This window comes from Lactuca serriola, chromosome 8, assembly GCF_051521515.1.
Source record: "Lactuca serriola cultivar US96UC23 chromosome 8, Lser_US96UC23_V15, whole genome shotgun sequence".
NCBI classification, from domain to species: Eukaryota; Viridiplantae; Streptophyta; class Magnoliopsida; order Asterales; family Asteraceae; genus Lactuca; species Lactuca serriola.
In genome coordinates, this window is record NC_136415.1 from 151651355 (window position 1) to 151673190 (window position 21836).

Genomic DNA, 21836 nt, shown 5'->3' on the forward strand with positions numbered 1-21836 from the left:
TTTAGGAAAAGTGAATTGATGCAAACCCATGAAATGACACTTTGCACCCTTGCTAAGAAGTTAGTGGAGCGTGTGTGGTTTACTGGCACACTAATTGGTTCTAAGCAAAGGAGGCAAAGAGTGATTCATTGTTTATCATGGTTCGATGGAGTGTGTGTGGTTTACCGACACATCGAATAGGTGATTGTAACAATGAAGGCACCGTGTAGATTTGCATGGTTATTCACACCCACTTTGTGATCCTCGGCATCCCAGTCACAAACGAGAGGGGCATATCGAGATTTAAACATGCCATTGAAAAGTTCAATGAATCTCATCGAAATCTAGGAATTCTAAATTCACTTAAAACTTAAGGTTATGTTTTCATGGTGGAGAATTAGTGAATCGTCATTCACTTACCTTCAAATTGTTTGCACGTTGGATTACGGCATCCCTTTTCTAATGTGTAAATAATGTTGTTGGATCCTAGCCCTAATTTTTCATATTGGGTGATAATTAGGGATTCAATTCTAATCAAACTTTGTCCTTTTCTACTTGTAGATGTCGAACGCAAACAACGTTGCTGCTAGCTCGTTCACGTTAATGAGCCTTTGCTAAAATGTGACTTTCGATGGAACGAACTTTAGCGAATGGATAAGATACATTCGCACGATTGCTCGCTACGAGGACAAGGAGTATGTCCTTTACGAGAAGCTTGAAAAGAGCAATCTAGAAATCGCTACTCCGACTGAAATGACTGCTTTTGAGACTCATGAGCGTGATGCAACGAAAGTTCATTGCATCATGATAGCCACAATGAACGCCGAATTCCAAAAGTCCTATGAGGACATGTATCCGTACGAGATGCATCAAGACTTATTGGAGAGATACCATCAAAACGCGAGGCAGGAACGTTACGAGATCTTCACTAACCTGATCAATACTAAAATGGGAAATGGAGAATCTCTAACCGTACACTTGCAAAAGATGCAAACGTATGTCGATCGTCTTCGCAAGTTGAATGTCGACTTTGGGGAAGACTTGGCTATCGACATGGTACTTCATTCCTTGCCTCCGTGTTACAACCAATTTAGGATGACCTACCACATGAACAAGGAAGAGGTCACCCTAAGCAAGCTCCAAGGGCTCTTAAGGGTTGCTGAGAGCAACCTTAAGGACAAGTCTGTTGCACAAACTCCCAATCCACCCGCTGCTCCAGTTTTGGCTATAGGGCAGGGAAGGAGAAAAAAGAGGAAGGCTCCGTCGAAGAGCCACCGCAAGGGAAAGTCCCGAAATGGTTCCTCTTCTAGCGGGACCAAGGTTGATCCTGCTAAACCCAACCCTAACCCGAAGGAGGCAGAGTGTCACCATTGCCACAAAATAGGGCATTGGAAAAGAAGTTGCCCAGAATATCTGCAAGCCATCAAGGATGGAAAGATCAAGCCGTCTTTCGCAGGTATTTACACAATTAAATCTAATGATTCATCTCATGCTATTTCTTGGGTTCTTGATACCGGGTGTGGTTACCACATTTGTTCTGAATTGCAGGGACTAAGAAGAAATAGGGATGTGGAGCATGGAAGAATAAATCTAATCATGGGAAACAGAAGATCGTCACGTGTTACCAAGATTGGAGTGTATTCTTTAGTGCTTAGTAATGGATTAAGTTTAGATTTGAATAATTGTTGCTACTCGCCAGATATGGCAAGAAACATCATTTCATTTCATGGTTTGTTTAGACAAGGATTTAGATATTCGTTTAATAATGAGAATGGTTCGATTTATGCTTATCTAAATGGTGTTTTATATTTTGAAGCAATGCCTTGTAATGGAATTTATGAGACTGTTATGATTGTAGATAACTTAGGAAATGATGTTTTATGCATGGATTCTTCCAATGGTATGGATAAAGCATGTTTGTGGCATTATCGTCTTGGACATGTCAACAAGAAGCGCATAGCCCAACTCCAAAAGGATGGAGTGTTGGAGTCATTCGACCTTAGGGAAGATGACACGTGTGAGTCTTGTTTGCTTGGAAAGATGACCAAGTCACCCTTCATTGGTACTTGTGAGAGGGGTGAGGGTTTATTGGATCTCATACATACCGATGTATGTGGACCCTTTAGATCCACCACAAAGGATGTGAACCGCTTCTATGTGACTTTCATCGATGATTATAGTAGATATGGGCATATTTACTTGATCAAGCACAAGTCAGAAACATTTGAAAAGTTCAAAGAATTCAAACATGAAGTGGAGAATCAATTGGGTAGGAAAATCAAGATGTTTCGATCCGATCGAGGAGGAGAGTACCTAAGTCTTGAATTCCACGACTATCTCAAAGAATGCGAAATAGTTTCGCAATTGAGGCCACCTAGGACACCACAGTTGAATAATGTGGAAGAAAGGTGTAATCGAACCTTATTAGACATGGTTCGTTCTATGATGAGTCGTGCTTCACTACCTATCTCATTCTGGGGGTATGCCTTAGAGACTGTCGCCCATATCCTTAATCGAGTGCCTACTAAAAAGGTTGCCAAAACACCTCACGAGATGTGGACAGGGAAAGATCCCTCGTTGGCACATATCAAGGTTTGGGGTTGCGAGGCTTTCGTAAGACGAGATACTCACGACAAGCTCGAACCTCGTAGTGAGCGATGTATTTTCATCGGCTACCCGTAGAAATCCTTTGGATATCTCTTCTATAGACCGAATGACAATGTTGTCTTCGTTGCGAGGAGAGGGGTTTTCCGAGAGCGAGAACTCATAAGACAAGGAGACAGTGGGAGGCAGATCGAACTTGAAGAGATTCAAGAATCGAGTGATGAAGGAACCTTTACCGCTGACACTCAACCCGAGGAGGAAACTCCGGTTGAACCAATTGACGAGTCCTTACCTCTTAGATGTTCCAAAAGAGTTAGAGTTCAACCCCAGTTTTATGGTTTTCATATTACTACCGAAGGGGAAACGTATATTAGTGATGGTACACTAATAAATCTAGATGAACCTAATAGCTATAAGGAAGCCATGGCAGGCCCAGAGTCTGCAAAATGGAAAGAGGCAATGGACAGCGAGACTCAATCCATGTATGACAACCAAGTTTGGAATTTGGTTGATAATGTGCCCGGACGTAAGACCGTTGGGTGCAAATGGATCTTCAAGAAGAAGACTGACGTGGATGGGAATGCACACACATATAAGGCGCAATTGGTTGCGAAGGGCTTTACTCAAACTCCCGGAGTTGACTATGATGAGACCTTCTCACCAGTTGCGAAAATAAAGTCTATTAGGGTAATGCTGGCCATAGCTGCATTTCATGATTATGAGATATGGCTGATGGATGTCAAGACCGCTTTCCTTAATGGGAAGTTGGCTGAGGATGTTTACATGGCTCAGCCAGAGGGTTTTCTCGATACGAAGCATCCAAATAGAGTGTGAAAGCTTGAGAAGTCCATTTATGGGCTTAAGCAAGCGTCTCGCAGATGGAATCTTTGCTTTGATGAGAAAGTCAAAGAGTTTGGATTTGTATGAAGCGAAGATGAATCATGTGTATATGTCAAAGCCAGTGGGGGTATAGTTAGCTTCTTCATTTTGTATGTCGATGACATACTACTCATAGGAAACGACGTCCCGACACTGCAGCAGGTTAAGTCCTGGCTCGGGAAGTGCTTCGCTATGAAGGACCTCAGAGAGGCTTCCTATATCTTGGGAATAAGGATAGTGAGAGAACGAAGTAAGAGACTAATAGGACTTAGTCAGTACACTTACTTAGATAAAGTACTGAAACGTTTTAGTATGGAAAATTTGAAGAAGGGAGAATTACCGATACAAAGCAATGCCAAGTTGAGTAAGACTCAAAGTCTGAGTACAGAAGTCGAGATAGCAGAGATGAGCCGAGTACCTTATGCTTCCACAGTTGGCTCAATCACGTATGCTATGACTTGTACTCGCCCTGATGTAGCCTTTGCTTTGAGCATGGTCAGTAGATATCAAGGGAACCCTGACAGAGCTCATTGGATTGCGGTCAAGAATATCCTTAAGTACCTTCGGAGGACCAAGGAATGGTTTTTAGTCTTCAGAGGGATTGATGACTTAAAGGTGCGAGGGTATAGTGACGCCAACTTCCAGACCGACAGGGACAACTACCGTTCGCAGTCGGGTTGGGTCTTTACCCTGAATGGAGGAGCAGTAACTTGGAAAAGTTCCAAGCAGGAAACCGTAGCTGATTCAACGTGCCAATCAGAGTACATTGCAGTGAGCAAAGCATCGAAGGAGGCAATATGGTTGAAGAACTTCATTGGTGATCTTGGAGTTGTACCTGCCATAAAGGAGTCTATGGAAATTTTCTGTGATAATGAAGGAGCGGTTGCCTTGACCAAGGAACCGAGGGATCATGGTAGATCTCGTCATATCGACATAAAATATCACTTTATTAGACATCGAGTAGAAGAAGGACATCTCGTGGTTAAGAGGATATCATCAGAAGATAACCCAGCAGATCCGCTTACGAAGGGACTGAGTAGGGTTAAGCACTTGCAGCATGCTAGGAGTATTGGGCTGAAGGATGATATTAGTTTAGATTAGATAGTTTTAGAAACTTATAATAGATAAATGTAATTGACATTTGATGATTAAATAAAGGAGTATTATTTATAAGTAAAGTTACTGTCTTATGTTAATTGTTTAACTATTGTTTCACTTTGCATGTTTTGACTTCCTGAATAATTGAGTTATTAAGAATAATCAAATTATTCAAATGGTCCACAATCGTTCATATGTTGGAAGTAGATATGAAAGAAGATTGTCATGAATTGGTATGTAGATTATCTGAATGGTATTAGACATAGCAAAAGGTTGCTACAACGTTCATGAGTGCTTATGAACTAGTTTTGAGCATTGGAACAAACCCGCGTTTGCTGGAATCACTTTAAGGTATATATGTATATTGTAAGTGATCGCAAGATGACAATATCATATGGTCTTAAAACCTAGATATATGGTTTGTTATTTGTTAATTGGTTGTACATTGATGATGCGAAACCGCGTCAGTAAATTGATGTTATAAAACGCATTGTTGTGTATGATTGATTGGCGAATAAGTAAATGCATATAAGTCGAAGTTTATTTGTTACTTTTATCCTAAGAGGGTAAAAGCGATATCTTGGCCAATCGATGATTTGATTTGACTTATGTGCCGGGCCCGGTCAGAACTAAATTGATGTGTTCGATTAAGTTTTATGTCGAATAAATCTGAGATCGAGAAACTAAACGCTGGACTATGATAATGTCCGCATGATATCTGAACAGAGGACTGTACGATCCCTTATCTAAAGGACAGGACTGATAAGATCAGAGTTTGACAGCGTCTTTGAGAGCTACGGTTGCTAATCGGATTGTGCTTGTGTATATAGTTACCGGTCATATCCAAGTGGGAGACTGTTGGAATAGTGTCTAAGGCTATAACTATATTTGGCAAGTATTTGACCCGGTTGAGCATGGTCCTTTTGGGTTGCCTTCACCATAGAAACTTGACAGGATGATTTATAATGAGAGAAGAAATATTATTAATATATTATGAGAATAATATAAGGAATAATAATATTGTTATTTGATTAATATAAGTCATAAATTAATTAGGAATTAATTTGGTGACTTAAAGAGGTTAATTGAATAAAGGGGCATAAACTGTCAAATGTGTGATAGTTGTATTTTGGGCTATGAATCTTTATGGATGTGAGAGTGGACGATTTTAGGGTTTGAAGAAACCTAGAAATCGTCCAAGGCCTAGTCTATAGGGATTATGGGATTGCTTAGCGCCTAAGTTATTCAATTAGGGTTTAAGGTGTAACCCTAGTAGCTCATAGTATATATAGACTCATTGGTTGGAGGAAATCGGCACTCATGCAAGGCAAGAAACCCTAGAGCCGATTTTCTCACCCTCCTCTCTCTCTATTATCATCCTCTTGCTAGTTGGTGTTTGTAAGCCATTAGAGGAGTGACAATTGTGACTCTAAGCTCCAAAGACAAGAAGATTCATGTAACACCCAAGATCAGAAAGGCCAAGAAAAGGAAAGAAACCCTAAGTCAAGGAGTGGACTCGTCGAGCCCAGGGAGGAACTCGACGAGTCGGAGCGGGATCCGGGGGATCGAGTAAGTGACCAACTCGGCGAGTCGGCTCGTGAACTCGGCGAGTTGGGTCTGAACGAGGAAAACCCTAAATCCGGGACTTGGAGCCTATTTAAACGTCTCATTCTCCTCCCTAGGGTTCCTTTACGGCCTCTCTACCCCAGAACACCAAACCCTAGCCACCATATCCGTTTTTGAGCTAGATCTTGCCTTGAAGAGTGCATTAAAGCTTGAAGAAGGAAGAAAGACCTTGGAGGTGCAAGAAGGGACTGTAGATCCGGGTTTGGGAAGACATTTCAGACCAATCGGAGGTAATAAGCTGTTGCTTGAACTCCCTTTTGCACGTAGATCTATTCTCATGTGTGAGTTTTGGACATTTTTGGCATGATAGTAACCATTTCGAGCTAGAGGTCCAGATCTGAGGTTGCTACCTCAGATCCATGCTTGTTTTGGTCTAGAATCCCCTAAAGTATCAGCCCTTGGTATGTTGGAGAAGTATGTTTGCCATAAACCCTAGTTTGAATGTGTTTTGAGCCTAGATCTCTTTAGCTACACGTAAAGTTTTCCACTTTACGTGAGGAATAGGCCTTAGAAGTATGGATCTATGAGTTGGAACCCCTGTTTGGCTCGAAAAGCCACTGCATGGATTAAGAGATGTAGCAACTCGGCGAGTCAAATGGGTGAACTCGGCGAGTTGGATGAAGATGGGCATGAACTCGGCGAGTTGGAAGAACAACTCGACAAGTTGGTTGAAGATTGCCTTGGACTCGGCGAGTCTATTCGTGGACTCGGCGTGTCAGGTCGCGAAACCCCAAACCCTTCGAGTTGAGACTCGAATCAGTGAGTCGGGTGGAGACTCAGCGAGTTAGACAGGACATGACTCGGAAATCATTGGACTCGGCGAGTCATGGACTGACTCGGCGAGTCGAGTCGAGAATAGAAGGACCCTGAGCATATGAACTCGACGAGTAGGGTTGACCTGGAAGGTTGACTTTGACCAGGACTTTGACCTTGACCAGAGTTGACTTAGTTGACTTTTAGAGGACTGTCAGACTAAGGGTTATATTGATATTGATAGCTCGGAGAGCTAGAGGAGCAGCGGCTCAAGGGATTGTCGAGTAGCAGCCAGAGGATTATCGGTAGAGCTCAGCAGTTCAAGTGAGTTTCCTTCCAGTAGGAACTGGTCTAAGGCCACAATGCCGGCCCGTTTATCTAGCAGCAGTTTCCAGATTTTAGTCCGATACAGTAGTTAGTATGTTTGATGCCTTCGTGGCTCAGACAGGATTTATGTGTTATGTGTTCCGGGCTACGGCCCGATGCAGTATGCAGTATATGTGTGTTCATGTTAGTTGATATGTCTATGTTATGTTCTGTTCAGTTAGTTCCGGACTTCGGTCCGATGCAGGGGGCAAAGCCTCAGTTAGTTCGGACTCCGGTCCGATGCAGGGGACAAGGTCCCAGTTAGTTAGTCCGGACTTCGTTCCGATGCAGGGGGAAAGGCCCCAGTTAGTCCGAACTTTGGTCTGATGCAGGGGACAAGGTCCCAGTTAGTTTCCGGACTTCGGTCCGATGCAGGGGGTAAGGCCCCAGTTAGTCCGGACCTCGGTCCGATGCAGTGGGCAAGGCCCAATATGTGTTTTATATGTTATTATATGGTATGTGGTAGTTTGGGGGAGCTCACTAAGCTTCGTGCTTACGGTTTTCAGTTTTGGTTTCAGGTACTTAGTTTTCAAAAGAGGAGCTCGGAGAGATTGCAGTGCACACACCATAGTCAGTTAGCCTGGGAAATGTTTTACTCTGATAATGAGATTATGTTTTGAATCTAATACTCGAAAGTTATGTTATGATTTATGATACGTTTTTATAAATATGGTTTTAGAAATGTTTTAAAAGAAATTTTTAGTCTTGAATTTTGGGTCGTTACAATTCAAGCAAGTAACTCAAGGTATTCCTTTAGATCTGATTTCATATGTTATAATTTGAATGTTTACACTAGATCTATCAATATAAGTCTTGGATACATTGCATGTTCAATTAGAGAAACCTAGATCCAAGCATTAGGGTTTGCATGTGCACATAGGAAAGTTCTTATGGCTCAAACCCATCAGTTGGCAAAGTTAATGCTGAAGAACCGTTATCCCCTTCCATGGATTGATGACCTTTTTGATCATAAGAGTTTGAGGTATATTATGGATCAGTCGAACCTGAACATGAGGCTGCGCAGGTGGCTGGACATAGTTAAGGATTATGATTGCGAGATCCTTTACCATCCAGATAAAGCGAATGTAGTGGCGGATGATTTGAGCTGCAAGTCGGTTGGGTCTTTAGATAAGGTGACATGTATGAGGATATCAATTGATTATCCGCTTTTGGGATTGATCAGGGAGGCTTAGGCTGAAGGAGTTTGGAAAGAGAACTGGAAGAAAGAGAGGATCCGAGGTGAGATTGACAGATTTGTCGTGGATAGTCGAGGGTTATTGACCCGGTGTGGTCGGGTGTGGGTTCCAGTTTCTGGTGGGATCAAGAAAATTGTTCTGGAGGAGGCTCATAAGTCTCGTTTTTCTATTCACCCGGTGACCACCAAGATGTATTGGGATTTGAGATTGGGCTATTGGTGGCCATGTATGAAGAGAGAGATAGCCTGGTATGTTGAGAGATGCATGACCTGCAGGATGGCCAAGGTTGAGCATCAGAGGCCGCATGACAAGCTGCAGCCTCTGGAGGTTCCTATGTGGAAATGAGAGCAGATTTCGATGCATTTTATCACTAAGTTGCCGAAGACGACAAAGGGTTTTGATGCTATTTGGGTCATCATGGATCGATTGATAAAGAGTGCTCACTTTTTGGCCATTTGGGAGAGTTCCTGGACTGAGAAGTTGGCCGATGTGTATGTTCGTGAGATCGTTGCTTGCCATTGGGTTCGGGTCTCCATTTTTTTCAGACTGTGATGTTCGGTTCACCTCCCGTTTTTGGCAGAAGTTCCATGAGGAACTAGGCACGAGGTTGCACTTTAGTACTGCTTATCATCCGCAGACCAACGACCAGAGTGAGCGGACAATACAGACCATTGAGGATATATTGCGGGTCTGTGCTATCGATTTCGATGGGAGCTGGGACTCCTACACGCCTCTTGCGGAGTTTTCCTACAACAACAATTATCACCCCAGCATTGGTGCTCCGCCTTTCGAGCTCTTGTATGGGCGAAGATGTCGTACCCCGGTTTGTTGGGGAGAGGTTGGTTACAGGGTTATGAGGCAGGCCGAAGTGGTCCTCTAGACCATAGAGCTCATTCAGCAGATCATGTAGAGACTGCAAACCGCTCAGAGTTGGCAGAAGTGCTATGCAGACCGACGCCGATCCGAGTTGGAGTTTCAGGTTGGCGACATGGTATTATTGAAGTTCTCACTTTGGAAAGGCGTGATACGTTTAAGGAGGATGGGAAGTTGGGCCCCCGATATATTGGGCCTTTTTTGGGTGATTGCCAAGGTTGGCAAGGTTGCTTACAGATTGAATCTTCCTGAGGAGCTCAATCAGATTCACAACACTTTCCATGTTTTGCAACTGCAAAAGTGTGTATTGGATGAGGATGCGGTGGTATCCTTGGATGATATTCAGGTCGATGAGTTGGAGACTTAGGCCAGGGAGGAGGCCGAGTCTCAGAGGATGGATCGGTGGCCGACACAGTCTCAGCCGACAGCCAAGCGGGCCAAGTCCGCTGATACGAGATCTGGAGGCCAGAAGGGTCGCACTTGTGGAAAGTGCCGTAAGGGGCATGATGGGGTCTATCGATCGGGTGCTTGCTACAAATGTGTCAAGGAGGGGTATATCACCAAGGATTGCCCCAAGGGATTTATGGTTTGCTTCCATTGTAACCAGACTGGCCATCGGAAGGCCGAGTGCCCGCAGTTACATCAGGGATCAGCACAGGGATCTGCACCTGCTGCTAGGGTTACCGAGGTTCGGCCAGTGAAGGCCGAGGCACCGAAAGCTCGTGGGAGAGCTTTCCAGTTAACAGCGGAGGAGGTCCGCGCAACGCCTGATGTATTGGCTGGTATGTATTCTTATTTATGTTTTTATGCTGAGTTGAGATTTTGTGCTTATATGATGATATGCGTAGGTACTTTTATTGTGAGTTCTGTACCTACCTTAGTGTTATTTGACTCGGGTGCGAGTCGATCTTTTGTGTCGATAGCATTTAGTCGACACATCAGTAGCAGTCGAGAGGCGTTGAGTCGACCTCTGCGAGTTTCCATAGCTGATGAGCGAGCGGTGTATGCTACGGAAGTGATGCGAGGATGTGTACTCGATATCTTCGGTGTTGAGTTTCTGATAGATCTGGTTCTGATAGCAATGGGAGACGTGTGTGTCATAGTGGGCATGGATTGGTTGAGCCGATTTGGGGCTGCGATAGACTACGAGTGACAGCTGGTGTTGATACGAGACCCTAGTGGGGGAGTCCTTACGGTGTATGGCGAGGGTACCCGATGTGGGTCGGCGTTCTGTTCGGCTGCCAGAGCGAGACAGAGTTTATAGCAGGGCCGCAATGGGTTTGTAGCCTATGTGATGGACACACGAGAGGCCGTTGGGAGGCCAAGTTCGATTGATGACGTTCCGATAGTGCGTGAGTTTTCGGATGTTTTTCCCGAGGAATTGCCGAGTGTGCCTCCCGAGAGGCAGGTAGAGTTCCGCATTGATTTGGTTCCGGGGACAGCGCCTATCGCCAAGGCACCTTATCGCCTTGTGCCACCAGAGATGCTGGAGTTATCCTCGTAGCTTCAGGAGCTGCTGGGGAGGAGTTTATTCGACCGAGTAGCTCGCCATGGGGAGCACCGATCCTTTTTGTCAAGAAAAAGGATGGTTCACACCTGATGTGTATTGACTACCGGGAGTTGAAGAAGTTGACGGTCAAGAACCGTTATCCATTACCGAGGATCGATGATTTGTTTGATTAGTTGCAGGGAGCGTCTTGGTTTTCCAAGATTGATTTAAGGTCTGGATATCACCAGATGAGAGTGCAATATGAGGATATTCAGAAGACGGCGTTCAGGACTCGTTATGGGCATTACGAGTTCGTGGTGATGCCTTTCGGGCTCACCAATGCACCGGTAAAGTTCATGGATCTCATGAACAGGGTGTGCAGACCGATGCTAGATCGTTCGGTGATCGTGTTCATCGACGATATACTGGTGTATTCGAGATCTAGAGAGTAGCATGAGGAGCATTTGAGGGAGATCCTCAGATTTCTGTGATCGGAGAGGCTTTATGCCAAATTCTCCAAGTGCGAGTTGTAGTTATGGGAGGTCCAGTTCTTGGGGCATCTCGTCAACCAGAATGGGATTTTGGTCGATCCGGCCAAGATTGAGGTAGTCATGAGGTGGGAGGTGCCGAGATCGCCCACCAAGATCAGGAGCTTTTTTGGATTGGCCGGCTATTATCGGAGATTTATCAGGGATTTCTCCAAGATCACCGTGCCACTCACCAGGTTGACCCGGAAGGGTGTTGCTTTTTCATGGGGTCCGGAGCAACATACCTCGTTTGAGACACTTCGCCAGAGATTATGCGAAGCCCCGGTGTTAGCTCTCCCGGAAGGGATGGAGGATTTTGCGGTGTATTGTGACGCATCGATATCAGGGTTGAGTGCGGTGCTTATGCAGAGGGGGCATGTGATAGCGTATGCATCGAGGCAGCTGAAGCCTCATGAGACGAGGTATCCCACCCACGATCTGGAATTAGGGGTAGTGGTGTTTGCCCTCAAGATTTGGCGTCATTATCTATATAAGATTCGGTGTACCATATACACGGACCATAAGAGTTTGAAGTACCTGATGGATCAGCCCAACCAAATATGCGTCAGAGGAGATTGGTGGACGTGGTGAAGGATTATGATTGTGAGATCCTGTACCACCCGGGCAATGCCAATGTTGTAGCTGACGCGCTGAGCCGAAGAGCGGAAAGTGCCCCGATTCGAGGCACTTGTATGAGATTGTCAGTGATGACTCCGGTGCTGGACACCATTCGGGAGGCCCAGGCTGAGGCCGTGAGACCGGAGAACCGCAAGAGGGAGCGGGTGATTGGTCAGGTACCCGGGTTTGTTACCGATAGTCGAGGGCTGATGACCTTTCTGTTGGGTTTTGAGCAATCTAACACTTCCTAAGTGTGCATGCAACCCTAATTAACCTTGGATCTATGTTTGTTTAAATACATGCAAAATAATAATTTTCCAAGGTTCATAACCTATCTAACATGGCATGGGGTACTTTTAAACATAAAAGAATTAGATGAGATTACATACCTTTTTGATGAGCTTGATTCTTAAGGAGTTTGAGGGCCAAGCACCAATAGTGTGAATGCCTCAAATGGAATCGCAAATCACCACAAACACTTGGAAAACTTTGAGAGAGTGTATACACACTTATAAAGTTGGTCACACACAAACACACACACTAGTGACACTAGTCACACTAGTGGCCATTTCATGCAACATAAGCATGCTTATATAGTGTACATGATTAGGGTGAAACCCTAATAACCCATGTCTTTTCCTTTCCAAGGATCCATGGGTTAAAAGCTCCATGGATCATCCATGGACTTCCATACAAGCCTAGCCCATTAACAAATGAGTGTTAGCCCACACTATATAAAACCAATAGCTCACAATCTAATTAGTCTTCCTTTTAATCTCTAAATTAGTTCATAATTAATTTAAGACTAACACTAATTAAATAACTTCATATTAATATATTATAACTTAAAATATATTAATAAACATATGTGTATAACTCTCATAAAATTATCCATAAATAGTTTGGATGAAATGCAACCCAAATGGACCATGCCGGGTCGGGTCAAGTATATGCCAAATAAGTTATGGACTTAGACACCTTATCCAACAGACTCCCACTTGGATAAGTCTAATAACTATATTTGCGTATGTTACTTCAGGAACCAACCAGCAATCGTAGCTCTTGAAAACTCTGTTGAACTATGAAGCACCATTTTAGATAAGTGATCATATACTCCTTTGCTCTGATGATATCAGCCGGACAAATAAATGGAACAACATCGTACTTATTGTCCAGCAGTTTGTTTCCCGATTTTCGATTTGTTTGACAAAGAACTTAATCGAACACATCAATTTAGTTCTGACCGGCCGGTACATAGGTCACAACAAAATCATCGAGGGGCCCAGATATCGCTTCTATTTCTAGAAGGAACAGATAAACTTCGACTTATATGCTTGTTCTACTACTTGTTGAATTGTACACAAAGGCACGTTTTATAACATCAAGTTATTGATGCATTTACGTGCAATCAATGCACAACCAACTCATAGGTAACAACTCATATCTCTAGGTTTGAAGATTTATATGATATTACCGTCTCACGATCACTCGAGATAAATTCCATGAAGTGATACAAGTGAGCGTGGGTTTATTCCAAAACTCATAACTTATGAGCACTCATGAATGTTGTAGCAACCATTGCTATGACTAAACCCATTTAGCCATCTACAAACTCGATTCATGACAGTCTTGATTCATACCTACTTCCAACATATGAACGACTGTGGAGTGTTTAAATAACTTAGTCATTCGGAAAGAATAACCTAGCTATTTTGGAAGTCAAAACATGCAAAGTGAAACACAATAATAATCGAATCCAATATGGTCTCAGAACCCTTTTGAATATAAATAGAACCACCTTTTATTTATCACCATATTGATTACACATTATTCATTGTATAATGTTTCAAACAATTAACTTAAGACTTGAATAAAACAACAGTCGTCCCATGCTCCTAGCATGTACACTTTGTTTTTCTAAACAATAGTTATGTCATACTCCAAGTATGCACACTATGTTTGTCTATGATCCTTACATTGTGATGTAGATCAATTGAACATGATTCCAATGATACTCATTTCACAATCCCAAATCCTTATTGTAAATGTAAGAATCTCCGATTCCTATCATTTACCAAAAAATCTGTTAGATTTTAAACTTTTATGCAATGTTCCTCTTGTAATGATTATGCACAAAGTCACCAAAACCTTGTCACCAGTCATTACAGAGTATTCCAAAGAAGGTCAACTTCTATGGAACGAAAGTCTCATATTCAAAGTACATTGCTTTGAACATACTTCTTGCATTAAGGTTTTCTAATCTTACATAGATTGAATAACTTCCACCTATGGAGACATTTCCATAGTCCCATTTTGACTATCACTTCCGAACAAGAGTTACTTCTTTTCAGAATACGTAAATATGGTCCTTTCCGAAAACTTACATCATACTTCCAATTGTCCCTGAGCAACCAATCTTTGCGAACCTCAGATTTGTCCTCGACAATTGCTTAATCACTTTAGTCATATCCAGTTCTAGACTTTTCCTTTCTCAATGCCTTAAGCATTTGGAAAATTTAGAAAAGATGAATATTATAGCACATGCAATCGATCCTATATCCGAAGCATATGGGACACGATTCATGATGTTTGACATAAAGACATGATACTAGACCAGTCTTTTGCTACAATATTTTTTATTTGCCATGTTTTCAAAATTTAACTATGAAGAGGGATGCCGTAATCATAATCGAATTTTGAAAACGCAATATATATAGAATTTCCTTAAGTCGAACCATTCAAACATAAAATTCATATATATGTCCTTGACTAAAGATGATTAAAATCTCAATCTAGGCTTCTAGAATTGAAATGAAGTATAATTTCCTCTCCCTTAATTATAGCAAAACAACTATTCAACCCCTGCAACTTCACGAATTGAAACTTTGTTTTCTATAATTAACATTGCCAACTTGCAACACTAAACGTAATAATCATGCTCCCACTAACATGATGATTATCAACATAACTCTTATGCTCCCACTAGCTCTGACATATTTCCAGAAATCTGTTGGACTTCTGAAATTTAGATTCATACACCCTTTCTTAGATAGCTCACATGTGTGTCTAAGCAATTTCAAGAACTATGAAAAGGGATGCCGTAATCATAGTCTCAATTGCTTAGGCATTTTCCATTTCTCACAAGTCCATGTTAGTGTGCCGGTTAACCACACGCGCTCCACTAACGACTTTTGAAAATGCAAATAACACAATTGATATCTACGTAAAATCTACTTAGTGAAAGCGTTTCCTCACCATCATTTTCATGAATCGGAGAGAAACCTTATGACACTTAGATTTTATAGTGTATGAGTTCCTATCCATGTGAATTCGTCAAAACCATAATCACAAGATAAGGTTAGTGACAAATTCAGCCTTACATGGATTAAACTTGTTCAATCTTAGTTTCTTGTCACCTTGGTAGCACAAGGCCCACCAATGCTTCCAAGTTGAACTCTAATGACTCACATGCAAATTCAACTTATTTGAAGTAGGTACAGAAATAAGAATTATGTCAACACGATAGGTTGCAGACCTTAAGTCGCGTGCTAGTGATAAATTACAGGTTTTACTCTTGATTAAATCTTGAAACTCTTTCAGGATGTTTAAGGCTCCCACTGTCCCCTTGACATATAAGTTTCCCCAGTCAAGAACCATTCCTTGACAAAACAAATATTCAAGGGACAGTGTGGATTCTTATCAAGACTAACACTTCACACAATTGGTCTTAGTTGGTCTTTGTCTCATCCAAGACATCACAACTTACCAATCTCAAATGTACAAGAGTAGAAAACATTTTACTCTTACATTTGACTAGTGTTAATAAATCTTCCTTTATGTCACTCAAAGTTACAATCTTGGAGTATGACTCTAAGAATTGTTTTGGAACGAAGTATTACTCATCTTCTCGATCTTAACCAATCCAACAATTCATGACCTCTCTTCTTAGCCATAACAATGCACTAAGACGTCCTTAGAGTATGAATTTGTGATATGGTTTCATAATCATTAAGATGATCATGAAATACGATACTAAAGTACTCTCCCATCCTTTCAGATTTGAGAAACTTTTATCTTTCTGCCTAATTTGATTCTTCTCATTTGTTTTGTCACACATTGTAACCTTTCCAATGTTACAGAATTATACTTAACCCTATAAGTATAATCATATTTACTAATCTTTAGTAAATCATGACAAATCAATCTTTGTGGTGGACCTTGACCAGCGCACACCCAGTGTACCTAATTCCTTAGTCCTTCAATTGACTCACATATACATGTGATCAAAGAATTAGTCTTAATTTTCAAAGATGAAAATTCTCATTCATCATACAATACAACTTGTATGATTCCAAGTTTCTGTCCAATTGAAACTTGGGTGATGAAAAACTTTCTTCATTTGGTAAATTCATACACTACCACAAATGAAAGAATCAAATCCACTTTCCAATATCGCTATTACTGGAAACATATAAGCAACAATTTTCCACAGATGCCATTGTAAGGATATTTTTAAAATAAATAAAATTAAAACCCTTTTTTCTTTTATTTTAAAACTTTGCGGAAAAACTTATCCTTACAATCCACATGAAAACCTTGTTGTTATCTATTCATAAGCAATATATTATAACTCTTAAGCAACAACTCAAAATTCTGATTACTGAACCATGCGATCGAAACCCACCTTCGCAATCAGAGTCAACATATACTTAATTTAAGCTTCCTATCTTTTCTTTGATTCTTAAAAACATCAACATGTGACCCATTCACATTATGTAATAAGAATCTCCAAATAGGAACTTAATAGAGTTAGACAGTGGACTTTACCCGAAGTAGAGTCAAACCTCTTGACTTGATCAACCTTATGACCTTTCAGGTGAATAAGGCAGCTTCGCAACCAATGCCCCTTCCTTTGGCAACAAAACACATGGACCCTTTGGTAATGGCACATGAGACTATCTTAGAATTTGCCTTTCTCTTTACTATTTGGTCAACCGAGTTGACTATAGCCGATCCCTTTCCATTGGGAAGAGAAATCCTCTTCTAGATATCAAATGCTACCATTGTCAATGTACATGTAGACTTGGGAAGTTGTTCTTTTAATCAAATTTGCTTTACTGGTGTTCCGAATCATTGCTGATTCCACAACACCAAGCAAAAAGATAACATCATTAAGGGTCATGTCATAGTCTGCCTCATAGTAGTCCCAAAGAGACTCACTATGTTACTAAGAAAGTGATTGAACATCCAACTTTTACGGGACTTTGACACCCAACTCTCCCGGCTTGTCAATATGTGACTTTATCTCCAAGATGTGAGCACACATAGACTATGCTTGCCAATAGGGATTGAGTGACTTTAAACTTTTCAAGAACTTGTGGGTGAGGGAGAATAATTGGAGGAGGTGGAGGAAGTGAAGCATGATGTTGAGGTACACCATCTTCAAGAGATTTGGGAAGATCATAGTTGTCTGAACCAGACATCTATAATGGGAGAAAATCAAGTTAGTTGATTCAAAATCCTTAATATAACACCCAATATGAAATATTAAGGCTAGGACCCAACACAATATTTTATAATTTGGAAGAGGGATGCCGTAATCCAAGCTATAAAATATTTGAAGGTACGCGAATGACGATTCACCAATTTCCACCATGAAAAATGAAATAATTTATTAGGTTTTAATTGGATTTGAAATTCCTAGATCTTTTGAGATTCATTGAAGTTTTCAATGGCATGTTTCAATCTCGAGTGTGCCCTCTCAAATTTTGTGACTGGGATGCCGAGGATCACAAAACAAGGTGTGAATAACCATACCAATTCACTTGGTACCCTTAATATTATCACCTAATCAATGTGCCGGTTAACCACACACGCTCCATTGATCTATGACAAACATTAAGTCACCCTTCGTGATCCTTACTAGTCCAAGTTAGTGTGCCGGTTAACCACACACGCTCCACCAACGACTTGGTAAGGTACAAAGTGTGAATTCCATGGGCTAGCACCAAATTCACATTTTTCCTAAAGTAACTAAGATTGGGAATTAAATAAAAACATTTAGTTACTTTATAATAATCATTATACTTTTAATGAGAATTTAAAGTCATTGTCCTACCCGTTCGGCTAACGACCCTCCACCAGTCAAGCAAGCGGTGGGTGAGAGTGGACACCCATTAAGTCGCCATTTTATAGGCAACAACCTTATACCCACCTTATAGACCGGCTTCGTGAATGAGGCCTACTAACGGTAAAACGACTTGTTCTTATACATATATATAATTAACCATTAATGTTATAAATAGTATAAGGGTTGAATTTTAACTTTTTAAAATTCTAAGTGTTGGAATTAAAGTTTATTAAAGTGTGTGAAACTTTACAAATTCCAAAACTTGAGGGCAAGTTTTGAAACTATTCAAAACTAATTAATTCCATGATTTATGTGTTTAAAGTAGTTTTAATCCAAAAACTCTTCAAGTTCCATAACTTGAGGACAAGTTATGGAAGACTTTAAACTAATAAAAAAATTACTTTTCTTTATTTTTATAACTTATGGAATTAATTAAGGTTACACTTTATTTATATATTTATTAATGAAGTGACTCTTGAACCTCCATAACTTAAGGACAAGACTCTTCATCTTTTGTAACCATCCAAGACTTTTCATTTCATAACTTATGAATTAAAGGTTCATAAAAATGAAGACTCTTCATTTTCATGTAACTTATGTGTTTTAAGTGTGTGTTAAATAAAAGTGACCTTTGGATATCCATAACTTGAGGACAAATTATGGACTCCATTAAAACACATAAATGATCAAGAATTAATTCTAAACAATTCAACAAATAATTCCTATCATCTTCTAAATTCATAAGAACATGAACATGATCATCAAAATTTCAAGAATTATATGAACACATAAAAATCATGGAATTTTGATATATGCTATTGTAAATGGATTAGAACAACCATTACACCAACTAAAACAAGTTTTAAAACACCAAAACAGTTTAGGGTAATGTTTCTAGTCCATTTCCAGCAGCAAAAGTCGAAAATCTGCACTCTGTGGCTCCTACTCGTCGAGTGCATGAACCTACTCGGCGAGTAGGTTGAAGATACACATGAACTCGGTGAGTCCCCCCATGGACTCGGCGAGTTCATCAGGCAGACAACAAGTTTTTCGACTTTTTCAACTATTTTGCATCAAGTATCAAACAAGCAAGCCTAGTCTCTGATACCACTGTTGGGTTTTGAGCAATCTAACACTTCCTAAGTGTGCATGCAACCCTAATTAACCTTGGATTTATGTTTGTCTAAATACATGCAAAATAATAATTTTCCAAGGTTCATAACCTATCTAACATGGCATGGGGTACTTTTAAACATAAAAGAATTAGATGAGATTACATACCTTTTTGATGAGCTTGATTCTTAAGGAGTTTGAGGGCCAAGCACCAATAGTGTGAATGCCTCAAATGGAATCGCAAATTACCACAAACACTTGGAAAACTTTGAGAGAGTGTATACATACTTATAAAGTCGGTCACACACAAACACACACACTAGTGACACTAGTCACACTAGTGGCCATTTCATGCAACATAAGCATGCTTATATAGTGTACATGATTAGGGTGAAACCCTAATAACCCATGTCTTTTCCTTTCCAAGGATCCATGGGTTAAAAGCTCCATGGATCATCCATGGACTTCCATACAAGCCTAGCCCATTAACAAATGAGTGTTAGCCCACACTATATAAAACCAATAGCCCACAATCTAATTAGTCTTCCTTTTAATCTCTAAATTAATTCATAATTAATTTAAGACTAACACTAATTAAAGAACTTCATATTAATATATTATAACTTACAATATATTAATAAACATATGTGTATAACTCTCATAAAATTATCCGTAAATAGTTTGGATGAAATGCAACCCAAATGGACCATGCCGGGTCGGGTCAAGTATATACCAAATAAGTTATGGACTTAGACACCTTATCCAACACTTTCAAGGTCGGATTTGGGTGCCATATGCAGGTGGGGCACGTACCATTCTGATGGAGGAGGCGCATAGATCGAGATTCTCGATCCATCCCGGGGCCACAAAGATGTATTTGGACCTGAAGAAAGATTATTGGTGGCCCTGTATGAAGAGGAATGTCGCGTGGTTTGTTGAGAGGTGCTTGACCTGTCGCAAGGTTAAGGCCGAGCACCAACGTCCGCATAGCAAGTTGCAGCCGCTTGAGGTTACCCAATGGAAGTGGGAACATATTTCCATGGATTTCATCACCAAATTGCCGAGGACCGCGAGGGGCGTCGATGCAATTTGGGTGATCGTCGACCGACTGACAAAGGGCACACATTTTCTTACTATCAGTGAGAGCTCTTCTGCCAAGAGGTTGGCATAATTGTATGTGAGGGAGGTGGTATCGCTTCATGGGGTACCGATATCGATTATGTCCGATCGAGATGTGCGTTTCACTTCCAGGTTCTGGAAGAAGTTCCACGAGGAGTTGGGTACGAGGTTGCATTTCAGTACCGCCTACCACCCACAGATGGACGGGCAGAGTGAGCGGACGATTCAGACGCTCGAGGACATGCTCCGAGCATGTGTGTTGGACTTCAGTGGAAGTTAGGACATGTATCTGCAGTTAGCTGAGTTTTCGTACAACAACAACCACCATTCTAGTATTGGTATGCCTCCTTTCGAGTTGTTGTATTGGAGGAGGTGTCGAACTCCCATTTGTGGGGGAGAGGTAGGGCAGCGTGTGATGGGTAGCACTGAGATAGTGCGTCAGACGACAGAGCAGATACAACAGGTTAGACAGAGGTTACTAACGGCTCAAAGTCGTCAGAAGAGTTATGCGGATCGACGACGATCCGAGCTGGAGTTCCATGTGTGGGACTTTGTACTCTTGAAAGTATCTCCTTGGAAAGGAGTGATCCGATTCAGGAAGAGGGGCAAGTTGGGGCCCCGGTACATCGGTCCATTCAGGGTGACTGCAAGGGTGGGCAAGGTAGCATATCGGTTAGAGTTGCCTACGGAGTTGAGCCAGATTCATGATACCTTCCACGTGTCGCAGTTGAGGAAATGTATAGCCGACGAGTCAGCGATAGTATCTTTGGAGGATATTCAGGTAGATGCGAGTCTGAATTATGCAGAAAGGCCAATCGCGATCCAGGATCGGAAGATCAAAGTTCTGAGGAACAATGAGGTGTCACTGGTGCAGGTCCAGTGGCAACATCGGAAAGGGTCCGAGCTGACCTGGGAGCCAGAGTTGGAGATGCGGGAGCAACATCCAGAGTTGTTTGTTGAGCAGGACTTCGAGGGCGAAGTGTGATTCTAGTGGGGGAGAATTGTAACATCTAGATTCCCAGGTATCCTATGTTAAGTATTTATATTGAATTTATGAGGGGAACTCGGCGAGTAGGTGCTCTGACTCGCCGAGTGGGATAGCGCATTTTTGGTCTGATTTAATGAAGGACTCTGCGAGTCCATGATTGGACTCAGTGAGTCCACACTGTTTAATGAAACCCTAAATTCTTGGGTTTGGGACCTATTTAAGGACCCTTATAGCCACCATTTGCGGCTACCAGACCCTTGAGAGAAACCTTAATAGTGCTTGAGCGCTTGTGAGAGAGAAGAAGCCATTATTGGAACTTTGTGGGTTTGTTTTGCAAGAAGAAGTTGATTCCTACTTAGAGGAGGCCGAGGAGGTTGCTTATTTGTGGATTGCAAGCAAAGGACATCATCCTTGAGGTAGCATATCGATCCTTTTTCTGTTTTGTTAAAGAATCCATGGATCTAGGGTTTCCTATACC

At 41.5% G+C, this 21836-nt stretch overlaps 1 pseudogene; it reads left to right on the forward strand.

The window, feature by feature from the left end:
* LOC145067502 (glutamate receptor 1.2-like) overlaps positions 1–21836 on the forward strand; it is a 36211-nt pseudogene that overhangs the window by 3610 nt on the left and 10765 nt on the right.